At 38.9% G+C, this 13,315-nt stretch overlaps 1 protein-coding gene across 4 annotated transcripts in view; it reads right to left on the bottom strand.

The window, feature by feature from the left end:
• LOC309630428 (uncharacterized protein) overlaps positions 1 to 13,315 on the bottom strand; it is a 547,317-nt gene that overhangs the window by 497,066 nt on the left and 36,936 nt on the right. The window contains exon 1 of one of the 4 annotated variants that reach the window (XR_014245658.1): positions 7,072 to 10,808. The exons of the other annotated variants lie outside the window; for them this stretch is intronic. The gene's annotated coding sequence lies outside the window, so the exon portion shown is untranslated. Of the gene's footprint in view, positions 1 to 7,071; positions 10,809 to 13,315 lie in introns of those variants that run through there. 4 annotated transcript variants of the gene reach the window in all.

Here is a 13,315-nt window from a genome sequence, read left to right as displayed (position 1 = left end):
TATTGAAAAGCTAAGAAAGGGGGAACTTCAGGGTAAACAAAGTATACTTATTATTTCAGAAAAATGGAGATGAGGGCAAATTTCTGATTTGTAACAATTTTTTGGCCTGTCTGGCTACAATCTAATAAACGACAGGGAGAGAATAAGCGTTCTCTTATGAATTTGATTACATAATAATGGATAACATTCTTTACCATCAAAATTTTATAATCCAAAAATCAGTGGGTGGTAGTGTGTCCTTGTCTTTATAAGTTCCTATAAATCCTAACTCCAACCTTATTTAATTGAGCGGTTGGGGTGGCACTGGTGGGGAAACCGACAAAAAAATTAATCTAGCACATAGATTTTCACTACCACTCCATATTATCAGATTTCACAGTAAGAATATTTATTATTGGGCTTCCATGGTGGCGCAGTGGTTGAGAATCTGCCTGCCAATGCAGGGGATGCGGGTTCGAGCCCTGGTCTGGGAGGATCCCACATGCCGCGGAGCGACTGGGCCCGTGAGCCACAATTGCTGAGCCTGCGCGTCTGGAGCCTGTGCTCCGCAACGGGAGAGGCCGCGATGGTGAGAGGCCCGCGCACCGCAATGAAGAGTGGCCCCCACTTGCCGCAAATAGGGAAAGCCCTCGCACGGAAACGAGGACCCAACACAGCCATAAATAAATAAATAAATAAATAAATTTTTTAAAAAAAGAATATTTATTATTGGCATTGAGCATTAATACACTAAAGAAGGACAAGTAACTGATGCCGGAGATATAGTTTAATCTTTATGAAAATTATTACAAGAATAAAGGTTTTTTCTTCCCCCAGGGGCCTGTGGGCCTGTGTTAATTTGCACAGTTTATAATCTAAAGTCTGAATAAGGCATTAGAATAAGTCAAATGGAGAGCTGTGTACTGTAGTATTATGCCAACTATTAAATTACCTTTGAAAGAGGGAAAAAATATATGGCAGGTTTCATTTCAACACTAGAAAGAAAAGGCAGTAGGATTATGTTAATTCAGAAAAGAAAATTGTTTGGTTGCATCTTTGTTAGCAATTTGAAAGTATCCATTGTGTTACTTCGGTAATGCTATTGAGCTAGTTTTATTAAGGCAAATTTATAGCAATGTTAGAAATTAATACCACTCTTATTTCCTCCACTGCCTGATTTTATTGAATGCCATGGGGCATATTAATCAGTAAAGCCAAGTAGTGCATGAAATAAAAGTATAAATTAACCTGTAACATGAATATAAAAGGGGCTTAATAAAATAGAAATAAATAACACTTTAATGATAATCAACCTGCCCTGTCTGAGCCAAGCAAAAATTGTGATAACACCAAACACAGGGTCTAAAGAGCCCTATATATTTACATAAAGTTAGATGGAAGTACTCATTGACATGGAAGTCAAAGATGACAATTACGGCTGCATAAGCCAGAAATGATGTGTCACTTGAATCGTGGTACTATTGGTTCAACAGATAAACACATGTACTGCATTAAAAGAGTATGAACACTAAGCACAGCTAATTATTCTAAGTTCCCATTCTTTGTCAAATGGTTTAGAAGAAACTGATTTTTTATTGGGCTTTCCTCCCCACCCCCAAACATATTTTGATACTTTTTAAAGTATAGTATATGGCCTTTTAATTTATTGATATAAACTGTATTTTATATCAGTTTTTAAGTTTTTAAATATTATATTTTACTAAAATTTTTTAAATCTCTTCTCTGTCTGTAATTAGGACTCCCTTTAGCTTTTTTCATGTTATTGTACTTTCTTCTTTCTGGACAAAATAAAATACACTGTTAATATTAATATTAATGTAGTATGTCTATAAACTATAAATTTTTTTTAGAAAAAGAAAGGCAGTACTGAATACTTACATGTAACTGGATGACACTCTAATCTATTCCCCTCCAAAAAGTGTTTCCTATGAGTGCATATAATTGAATCAACTATGGTATCACAATGTAAGACACCTACAACATGAAATCCAAACCTTACTTAAAACAAATAGCCATAGAACAATATTCTCAACTCCTGACAGAAAAACTGAAATAGCTATAAGCTTCAGTCTAATCTAGAACTCTGCATTTACATATGCAATCAAAAGGAGATCATGGAGGTAAAGGGAGGGGCTTATAAACCTGTTATTTTTATAAACATCTGCTAACATTACCAGATCGATGGAAGAACAAAACAACCATTTGGAATAATAAAATACACTCCCCAAATGCACAATGTTGTTATTAATATTCATGGAACAAAAATACCCATACATAGCTCTACTCAGATTCGTTCTCCCAGACTTTAGTATTGAGTGTATTAATCAAGGAAGATGATATAAAAACACTTTAAATCATATTCTAGAATTATGTGAACAGTGACTTTTAAATTATAACTCCTTTATTTTGCTTTCTAATGCTGATGCTAAATCAATTTGATTAAATCTTTAAGGATCCTGTACCCTGTCACCAAATCAATCTCCCTGGAATCTTATTCCTATTATGTCTCCCTCTAAAACCCTCCCTGGCTCCCACTGCCTCCAGAATAAAGCCCTAACTAATTAGCTGCACACTGAAACTTCACAGATAGCCTCCCACTCCCCTGTAGTTACCCAAAGTTGCTATGTTCTGGTCTAACAGGGGCCCCTTTGTTTATGATCTTCTTTCTACCTGAAGTATCTTTCTCTCTCATCACTACTATAGTCCCACCACCAACCCCGTAAAGTTCTTTCCAACTTCAAAGCTCTGCTCAAATACTACTCCTCCCTAAAGTTTTCTGATCACTCTGAGATTGCAGATTTTAATTTCAACATGGGGGAGAACCAGAAATGTGGATCCACAGAATTGTCATTCCATCATAGATTTTTTTTTTTTTTTGGCCACACAGTGCAGCTTGCTGGATCTTAGTTCCCTGACCAGGGATTGAACCCAGGCCCTGGCAGTGAAAGAGCCAAGTCCTAACCACTGGACCACCAGGGAACTCCCTATCATAGAATTTTAAGTCTTACACTGTTTTACAAAAAAAACTAATTCTTTCTTAATTTTTTTAAAAATTGGGGCCTTCCTGGTGGCACAGTGGTTAAGAATCTGCCTGCCAATGCAGGGGACATGGGTTTGAGCCACACATTAAGAGATAATTTTCCTGACAGTACGGGCAAAATCACCAATTCAGGTATGGGAGTATTACTCTTGAGTTCCTTCCCCTCCAATAGAGCAGAATAATCTAGGAAGGACTACAATATATAAAATGTATGTCCAGAGATATTACAATGGCTGATTTAGAAAGTAAAAAGTCATTCAGATATTGTGAATTATTTTACGGTAGTGAAAACCTACTAACACAAGGACCTCATCAAGCATAAGAGAACAATATTAAAGACCACTGGGCTGGGACCTCCCCGGTGGCACAGTGGTTAAGAATCTACCTGCCAACGCAGGGGACAAGGGTTCGATTCCTGGCCCGGGAAGATCCCACATGCCGGGGAGCAACTAAGCCCGTGTGCCACAACTACTGAGCCTGTGCTCTAGAGCCTGCGAGCCACAACTACTGAACCCATGTGCCACAACTACTGAAACCCACGTGCCTAGAGCCCGTGCTCTGCAACAAGAGAAGCCACCGCAATGAGAAGCCCGTGCACCGCAACGAAGTCCCAACGCAGCCAAAATAAATAAATAAATAAATGTTCCTTTCAAAAAAAAAAAAAAAGAACACTAGGCTTTTGTATTTTATTAACTTCCAAAGTGAAAATTAAGTCTGAGTCATATTAGAACACCCAGTGATTGTGGTAGGACCTCCCCTCACCATCACAATCTCAAAAATATGTCAGACGGTATATTTTAACTTCTATGCTTTATTTCAGGAGGACAAAAAGTGGGGGGGAGAGCTGTAAAGGCCAGAGAAGAACCACAGAGATTACATAAAGATTTTAGCTGATTTCATTTTTCAAGAAATAAAAAAAATTGTAGACAGAATCTTTCCCTGGATTAAAGACAGAAAAGAAAACTTACTGCCAAATTCTTCCCTATCAATTATTCTTAGCAGTATCCTAATAATTTCATATAATTAAAGAATAAAATTGGACCCTCTGTGACTTAAAATTGTAAGAGTCTAGCAAATGGAGATTATCGGTATTCTAATCACCTATGTTATAAATGTACATAGATTGTAAACATCTTTGTTATAAATGTAAAACAACAATGATAATAATTATTATAATAATAATCCAGCCAGAGAAACTGCAGAGCATAAAACAGTATGGTCTTCCCCTGCTGTTTCTACTGCTAAACTTAACTAACACTTCCGGTTGTCAGGGCTTGGCGCCCTGACTTTAAGGCTGATTCATAAACAAAGAGTAAACAAAACAAAATTAAAATGCCATCATGCCAATAAATCAGTGGGTCGAGGGGAAGAGGAGAAATGAGACTGTCGATGCATTGAGTGTAATAAGTAAGCACGTACATGACGATGGGCATTGCCTGGAATTCCAAAAGCTACGCTAATGAGCTTCTGGGGAGCAGCAAGGCTGTCCTGCCACCGCATTTAGATTAAGAAATTTTCCAAGTCCGACTTGCTGTGGAACTTTATCAAATCTGAAGATCATATAATGCCCTTTAGCAAATTGGACACAGGGCTGCAATCTCAAATCTCTGCAAGTGAGATGTGTAGACCAGCTCAAGCCCAAGAGGGCACACTAAGGAGATTATTTTGTAAAATCATAATGACATTGAACAGGAGGCTAGCTTAACATCTTGTCCAAGTGAGATCCCAGCCTCCTCCACGATGGTTGCTTGGAGTTCTGAAGGCTAATGAGGGGAACCATCTGTAGTACTTTGCTGGCAGATGTGTCTCCCCTCATAATGTGTCCCCCCTCATACTGTGCCAACGTCTCCTAATGGGGAGGTCTGTAGAGGGCTCCAGTATCACTCTGTGAGGGAAGATGGTGCTATTTAGCAACCGCGTTATCTAGAGGCCAAACCAACATTTAACTATTCGTAAATATGCATTTTAGTATGCCTTGTCTCTTCAAATATGAATATCAGAATGAGGTATGAGTGTATTTATTTGTAAATTTGTTTTCATGTTGTCACATTCAGGGACACCCACGATTAAAAATGATATCCTTTTGTGAAAATTTTATAGACTATTTCAAATGAAAGGAGGATCCAAACTGAGTGAACTAGTTATTTGCTAATATCACTATTAAAAAGTCATCAGAGAAATCCCAAAGATGAAAAATATATATATATTCAGGTATGTTTTCCTTCCTTCCTTCAAATGTGTTCATTTTGCAATATAATTTCTAATTTTATAATATCAAAAAGTAATGAGAAATTAAATTCAAATGATAAATCAAAATATGAGTAAATTTTGAATTATGATGGAATGACATTTCAAAGCATTTATTTGGCAGCATATGGGAAATTACATAAGGATTATAATAGCAGGCATCAAAATATTTTAATGCAACCATTAACAGTTTTAAAGATAGACCTAATCACAAACTCAGCATTTAAAATAAGTACATACATACTTACATACTACAAAGCTGTTTTAAAAGAGCATAAATTATTTTATCTTGCTGTAACTCTCAAAATTTTATGGCAGTTAAATTCTATCATTCTTTTCAGTTTCAATTAATCTACTGTCATTGAAAGAGCCTTGTTTATATTAATTTTCTTTTTCAAAAAAATAATAATGCTCCTTTTCAGATACTGATTTGAAACTCATTCAATTATATGAGCTCAGCTTCCATCTCAAGAAAAAGATAAAAGAGACACAGAGGAGACCAGATAAAATGAAAATGTTAAGATTGTTAACCAGGGCCTTATTATTCACCAAAAGTTACAAGATGCTTAAAACCAAAGAGAAAATATCTACATTTTAACTTGGCTAACAAGGTTAGGCGAATTTTTAATATGAAATATGCAGCTTTTAGCAAAAGTGTAAAATAAGCTTAAAATAGTAGTTTATGTAAATCTCACAGAGCAGAACCATGACCAGCTATTCTACCATCTATCTCACATAGAGAAGATTTTAAATGCATTTCCCCAAAAACAGAGTAACATAAATTAGACTGCCAGGTAAGACTGACAATTTTTCCTGCCTGAAACCTCCTCTTAAATTAGATCTGCCTTCCAAAAATATTATTATAAGAAATTCCAGTTCAGATTATTCTTATTCTCTTTAACTGATACAGACATAGACATACAAATGACATCTAAAAAGGAAAGTTCTTCACAAGCTTCAGCTTGTTTTCATAATAAATTCCACACCAAATATTAGTACTAGTAATTGATTTGAGCAATAAGTAATACAGTTATAAACAGCTCCCGCTATTTAATGAAAGAAATGTCTCAGCTTCAGGTTTTATTTATTAGCATTTGAAGTCCCTCCATAACCCTAGTAAGATCAGTTATGGCTTAATTAAATGAGAAAGATGGCCTGCCAAAGATTCTTTGTTCTTAAAATAAATACTGTATGTTTTCAGTTTTCCTGCAAATCATCAGAACCTATTTCAATTGGAGGACAGACTGGGCTCAAGCCTAAACATACTTCATACATCCCAAATAAAGTGTCCTTTGCCTGGAATTTTTATATTTTTTTTCATAGTGTACCAGCTACAAATATCATCTTAAGAGGTTTCTGCTTTATTAACCATTTGAGAGTTATTCATCTTAAGAGCTGTACCAGTGAGAAGGTAGCAGAGCCTGTTCACAGTAGAAATATTTGCTACTTAAAAATGAACACAAATTTAGACTTACAACGTGTCTGTCCTCAGTGCTGTGTTTGTGGTGAAGTTCCATAGTTATTACATGTCCTAAGTATATATTCAAATATATCTATAAATGAAAAACAAAAGGCTAAACATTCACTGGCAAAAGATTGAGCTGCTCCATCAACATGTCAGGAGTAGTTCAAATAAATGATCTCTTCTAAAATCCTTTGGAAGAACGATTGCATTTGTCTGGCTTTTCCTCTCTCCGCCCCTGCTCACCACTTTCCTCTACTTTCATCTGTAATCACGTCTGCCCCTCTCTGGCCACACTGCAGTGATCCCCCATTATACTGACCGGAAAAAATGGGGAAGAACGATAGTTAAGAGGAGGCAACAAGATGACTGCCGCTTTCTCCGATTTGAGAGCGACAACGCCGCTCCCCTCTTCGGCCACTAGCTGGCGCCAGAGCTCTAAAGATGCAGTGATACATTGCGTCACAGCTTGCTAATTAACAAAGATGTTTTTAAACTGACCATAGTTTTCCCAGGAAAACAGGAAATGACTTTAACTGTGAACATATAGTAAACCAGTAGCATAGGAGGTGCCATTCCGATTAAAATAACCCAATTTTATGCCTCCAAGCTTTTGTCGTCAAAAAAGAAAGAAATGCATCATTAAAAATTAGTGGGTTTTTTTTTCTTATTCAAATAATAAACCGAGGGGAAGTCTTTTTTCCTCCACAAAGTATTCACTATACATATAAAATTAAAATTTTCCGGTTATATAATGCTCTGTTAACCTAAATAAAGTGTCTTTTTTATTATGCCTTTAGTCTAAGAAATGTCCCATACAACAAGGTCACACACAGAGAGCGACTTTACTGGTTTAGCTCCTAATTAACTCCTACATCTTCCTCTCTTGTAACTAGCTTCAGCTTTCCACTTCCTGGCTCCAAGAGACCAGATTTCGGTTCTTTCATCCTGCCCTTCCAGGCACTTCCGTGCCTGCAGGTCCATGGGGAGGAACGGGTCAGCCATCTAAATGCACACAACTGCTCATTTTAGGGAAAGCCAGCGCCTGGACAAAAGAGCAGGAAACAGTACATGGTTCACGACAGAAATTATCGTTATGCAAGTAAGATATGCTGAGATGTGGGTCTGGATGGGACAAAGTCGTACGCGGAAAATTCAAAGTATATGCTGCCATGGAAAATATTTTTCATTTGGGAAAGTTTCATATATATATGTAGTACATTTTTACAATTAGAAAAATGACAGACACCGTTTATTTTGGCAAGAGAAGGTGAATACAGACAAAACTACAGTGAAATGTCATAATTTCAAAAAGAAATAATTTATTGTTTGACTTGCCAACGTTTTGAATAGCAGGTGATACTCATTCGAGTCACCGGCCTATTAGCCCCACCCCTACCCCTCATTTCCTCCTGCCACAGTAGAGGTGGGAGGCTTGGGAGAAGACTGGGAGGGAAGGGCTGGTTTCCCTGAGCTATCCTCTGGCTTTCATGGGCAGAAAAATGTCAAGCTTTCCTTCCCTCACCCTGATTTCTCAAAGAAAAAAATGCTAAGCTTTATCTTGGGCGGACTTGCTTTACCAACTACACTGTAAATGAGATAAACGTGTTTTCTGTACATACAAGCCGGTCCCTCCCTGAGTCAAACGTATACATGTGGCACCTCACAGGGCTACAGGGCTAAATCCCTTCCTGAGCTGAGTTTTCCCTTAGGATAGCAGTGAATCATTGACCTTTAGTTTCCAAATAAGGTCCCAGAAATGAACCAGGACAGACTGTGGTTTATAACATCAACGGATATTTGTGTTGATGACTTTTAGGTTTTCTAATTGAAGTCTTCGTGACCGCTTATCTAAGGACACCTAGCTGACTTTGATGCAGGAGGGAACATTCAGAAGGTGAAAATAAAGTTTGAGGGACATGTCAAAAATTCTGTATAGCAAACGCAGTGGAGGAACTCAGTGTATCTACAGTGTAATGGAGGGTCAGATTTAATCCTTTGTTATCAGTCATCATTTTGCTGCGGCTATCCAGGAGACATAATGACAAGGGAACTTTATTAACCACCATTTGAAATGCCCTGATTTTCAGGCTAACTGCGGGTTATCTTTTGTTACTTACTGGCCTTGACCTATAGATGTAGGTCAGTAGAGCACAGGTTGCTACTGAAACCAGCAGGTCCTCTCCAAAGCCTAGTGCAGGCCTGAGCTCTATGCACAATTTAATTCATATTCCACGCAACATGCCCGTTTTATTTCCAGTGGAAATTGCTCATTTAATTGCACTGTAAGTTTTATGGGGTATGCCCCAGGCTGCGTTCCTTATGTTAGGCATTTCAGTATTTATAGGCAGAGCTATACCCAAAACTTCAAACATAAAGTAAAACCAGCAAAATATGCTCTCCTCTGGTTCCATAAATACTTTTTACCAGTTTCATTATTTTTTCCAATGAAATTAAATGAGTGTGTTAAACCTGTAACATAGACTATTGCTTTGTATTTCCAGGGCTGCTTTTGTCCTTCATATTCATATCTGATAACGTCTCTGCTTTCCTGCTAAAGAATGAGACTGCAAAAGAGCAAGCGTGGTCCATTCTGTGTATGGGCTAGTTCTCCAGTAACCAAAAAAAAAAAAAGACTTCCCCTGTCAATAGTCTATAGAATTTTTATCCCTGCAACTAACCTAATTTTTTTTTTAATGAAGTAGGCCTGCTTCTAGGTGACAGCTACACATAGCAAATAAACACTCTGGATTACACATCTAATGCATGTGTTACAGAATAGGGCTGGTTTAAAGAATAAATATCTTTTGTCAGCCTTCTGCCACAGACGGTTCCTGTGTTTGGGGGCAGGGAAAGTCAGACATACGATTTTACCTACAGCAGATCAAAATGCATTCCTAAACCACTCAATGCTAATGCGGTTCTACTGTGTTTTACTGCACTTATGATTGCTTTTATCTGCTACTGTTATCTCACTATATGAAATATATGAAAGCATGTTTCCAGGGAATTCCAGAGCTTTAGACAAACACTTCTTGATAAAGGCCATCAAGGGCTTTTTAGAACAGTTTCAGTGGAGTGGAGCAAACAGAAGCCTCATCACGGGGGGTTCAGAAAAGGTGAACAGGGAGAGAATAAAGGCAATAGTTATAAACAACCCATTTGTCCGTGTATTTGGAAGGTGTAATAGGGTCAAGTGAAGATGATTACCAAATTGAGGGAGGTAAGAACATTTTTTTTTTTGGCCACGTCACATGGCATGTGGGATCTTAGTTCCCCGACCAGGGATCATACCCACACCCCCTGCATTGGAAATGAGGAATCTTAACGACTGGACCACCAGAGAAGTCCCAGAACATATTTAGAGCCACTGGGAAAGATGACAGAACTCCAGGAGTAAGTTTTGAACACAGGAACAAGGCAGAATTGAGCAAGAAGAGAGCTCTGTTTTACAAAAATTGGGAACATTTTCTAAACAGAAGGAGCTAGGGATGACAATGTAAACGGTAGGAGTGGGAATTCTTAGAGATTTGTCTCCAATGTACTAGATCTTAATGATTCGTGGATGACTATAAATGAGATGGGAGGAGGAGGTGTTTCTCCCAGAAAACCCTGGGGAGAAAATGACCCCTGCAAATCCTGCAGAGAATAAGGGGGACACTCAGCAACAACCTCTCTTATGGGACTTGGTTTAAACTTACTGATCACAGCACTGATGTGATCATTCCTGTATTGGTTGGGATTCAGTAAAGTTGAAAGTGGCTGAAAACCCAAAATAATAGTGGCTTAAACAAAACAGAAATTGCAGTAGTCATCAGGACAGTTCACATACTCTGGTTCTCCTCCCTTTGGGGCACATGGTAGGACTGTACTTCCATACCCTCTGAGATTAGGCATGGTAATGTGACTTGGATTAGCCAAAAAAATGAAATGTGTGTCATTTTCAGGTGAAAGTTTTAAGAGTATACAATTCATCACATTCCCTTTGCCTGTCTCAGCCATGGTGGAAGCGTTGGTTGAGGTGGAACACTTCAGCCTGGGCCTCTGGGTACCCGCAATGAGCAGGGTCTCCGTGCCGACCAGCATTGGACGAGGTGATGTGATCAAGAAATAAACTTGTGTGGTGTTAAGCCACAGATTAAATTTCTTTCTCACATAAAAGTCTGGGTGGGAGGGCCAGAACTGACACAGTGATCCACAGTTTTAGGGACCCAAGCTCTTCTGTCTTGCTATTCAGGTAGGTGTGGCCCTGTGCTCAGGTTCCAGGATTCCAAGCAACAGGAAGCAGAAGCTCCCAGACGCAGACTCCCTTCCACTTAGATCACCCTGGCCAGAACTTGCTCACACGGCTACCCCTAGAGCTGCAAGAGAAGAGGAATGGAGAAAGGCTGGATGAGGTTCAGCCCCAAAATGGACTGTTTCACTACATAAGGGGAGACAGGTACTGCTGCTGTGTGCTTCCAACTCGCAAAAACTCCTTTTGCAAACGGAGGCTGGTGATGGGACTGCTCTGCCCCAACCACCGCCATTTTCATACAAATGCAGAAATCACTAGACTACAGATCAATGTGGATGATGAGAAACTGAGGCCACCTGAATTTAGTTTGCTGTTAGGGAGGGGCTCTTTTTCTTCCCCCTCTGTTAGTAAGAGGCTTTGAGATAACAGTCCTCATTATAACCTTCAACAAGATTTGAAATGACACTATTTGTATTAATTCCATGTACTTGCTCATCTGGCTACTTTTTAAAAAAAGAAAAAAAACCACAAAAATCAAATTTATATTATCTGCTATGATATCTTACTAACGGTTCCAGAAATACAAAATATAGGGATAGTGAGTTTGGCTATACATCCATTGTTTCTTGCAAAGACCAGAACTAAAGCAAAATCAATCAGGGTGATTAGTTCTAACTTGGGGGAGTTGTTTTCCCAATGTGTCTGAGCTGAAGCTGGCCGCAGGAGTTAGTGCTGCCATCTTTAAAGGTGCACACCACAACTGATCCAGCTCCCAAGATGCTCGCTAAACAGACACGGTGAAAGTGGTCACGGCAAAACTGTATCACACTGAAGAAAGAGCCTGTTCTTTTCACAATGTACTCAGTTCAAAGCAAAGTAACAAGTTTTTTCGTTGTTTTAGTCTCACATCTAAGTTCACTTTTGGTCACCGCTCCTTGTGTAGAAAAAAAATTTTTTTTTTTTTAAATTTTCAAAAATGTTTCTTGGGGGCTTCCCTGGTGGCGCAGTGGTTAAGAATCCGCCTGCCAATGCAGGGGACACGGGTTCGAGCCCTGGTCTGGGAAGATCCCACATGCCGCGGAGCAACTGGGCCCGTGAGCCGCAATTACTGAGCCTGCGCGTCTGGAGCCTGTGCTCCGCAACAAGAGAGGCCGCGATAGTGAGGCCCGCGCACCGCGATGAAGAGTGGCCCCCACTTGCCACAACTAGAGAAAGCCCTCGCACAGAAACGAAGACACAACACAACCATAAATAAATTAATTTAAAAAAAAAAATGTTTCTTAAGCATTTTTGGTGAGCACTACACCTAGGCCCGGAAGAAGCCTGACCCACAAAGTATTTATGGTCCAAGATGTAGAGAGAAAGGCAGACCAGTGGGTGTACCACAATTTTTGTTCCAAAAGAAACATCAAAATGCAAATCAAAAGGGGACCTGAGGCAGACAGTGACATAGTGTCACGCTATCCTTTCATTCTCCTTTCTTTGACCTCTGCTTCTTTTCCTGCTTCCTTTCTTTATTTACATAGTGAGAAAGCTATTGTCCATTGCTGGGTTTCAAGCATGCCTGAGCATGTTTGTCAAACTAACCTTGCAGAAGCATGATGAGCCTCTGGCCGTGGACTCAGACTGGGTCTGCTAGTTAAATTCAAACACATCCAGACAAGTCTGGCAAATTAGTAGTGGGAGGAGAAGGGGTATGTGTGACATTCAGAAAAATCTCCCAACAAAAGAACTCATTCTCAGTGAAGAGAGAGAGCCTTATTTGCATGACACAAGGACTGATTTATTTTCCCCTCTCAAAATATTTTTCTTAATTGAGGTATAATTGACATACAACATTATATTAGTTTCAGGTACATAACATAATGATTTGATTTATGTATATGTTGGAAATGATCACCACAATGTCTAGTTAACATCCATCACTGTACATAGTTTCAGAATTCTTTTTTGTAATGAGAACTTTTAAGATCTACTCTCTTAGCAACTTTCAAATATGCAGTTCAGTATTATTAACTATAGTCACCATGCTGTACATTACATCCCCATGACATTTACTTTATAACTAGAAGTTTGTACCTTTTGACACCCTTCACTTATTTTGCTCAGTCCACCCCACCCTCACCACTGGCAACTATCAATTATGCTAATCTTTTCTGTATGGGTCAAATTTTAGTATATGTGCTGCCGAAGCAAGCACTCAAAATAATCCTTATGCTTGTTTTTCAGTCCTGGGATAGTGGGACACAAGGTCAGAATCTGTGTACCTAATGGAATCATCACTGTTAGAGGCTTAAGCAGGTTTTGGTACCAGGACAAAAAACAAGCC

This window comes from Balaenoptera borealis (assembly GCF_965194805.1).
Source record: "Balaenoptera borealis genome assembly, chromosome: 6".
Classification (NCBI taxonomy): Eukaryota; Metazoa; Chordata; class Mammalia; order Artiodactyla; family Balaenopteridae; genus Balaenoptera; species Balaenoptera borealis.
The sequence above is the reverse complement of the archived record's forward strand: the minus strand, read 5'-3'. Positions and strand labels throughout refer to the sequence as shown.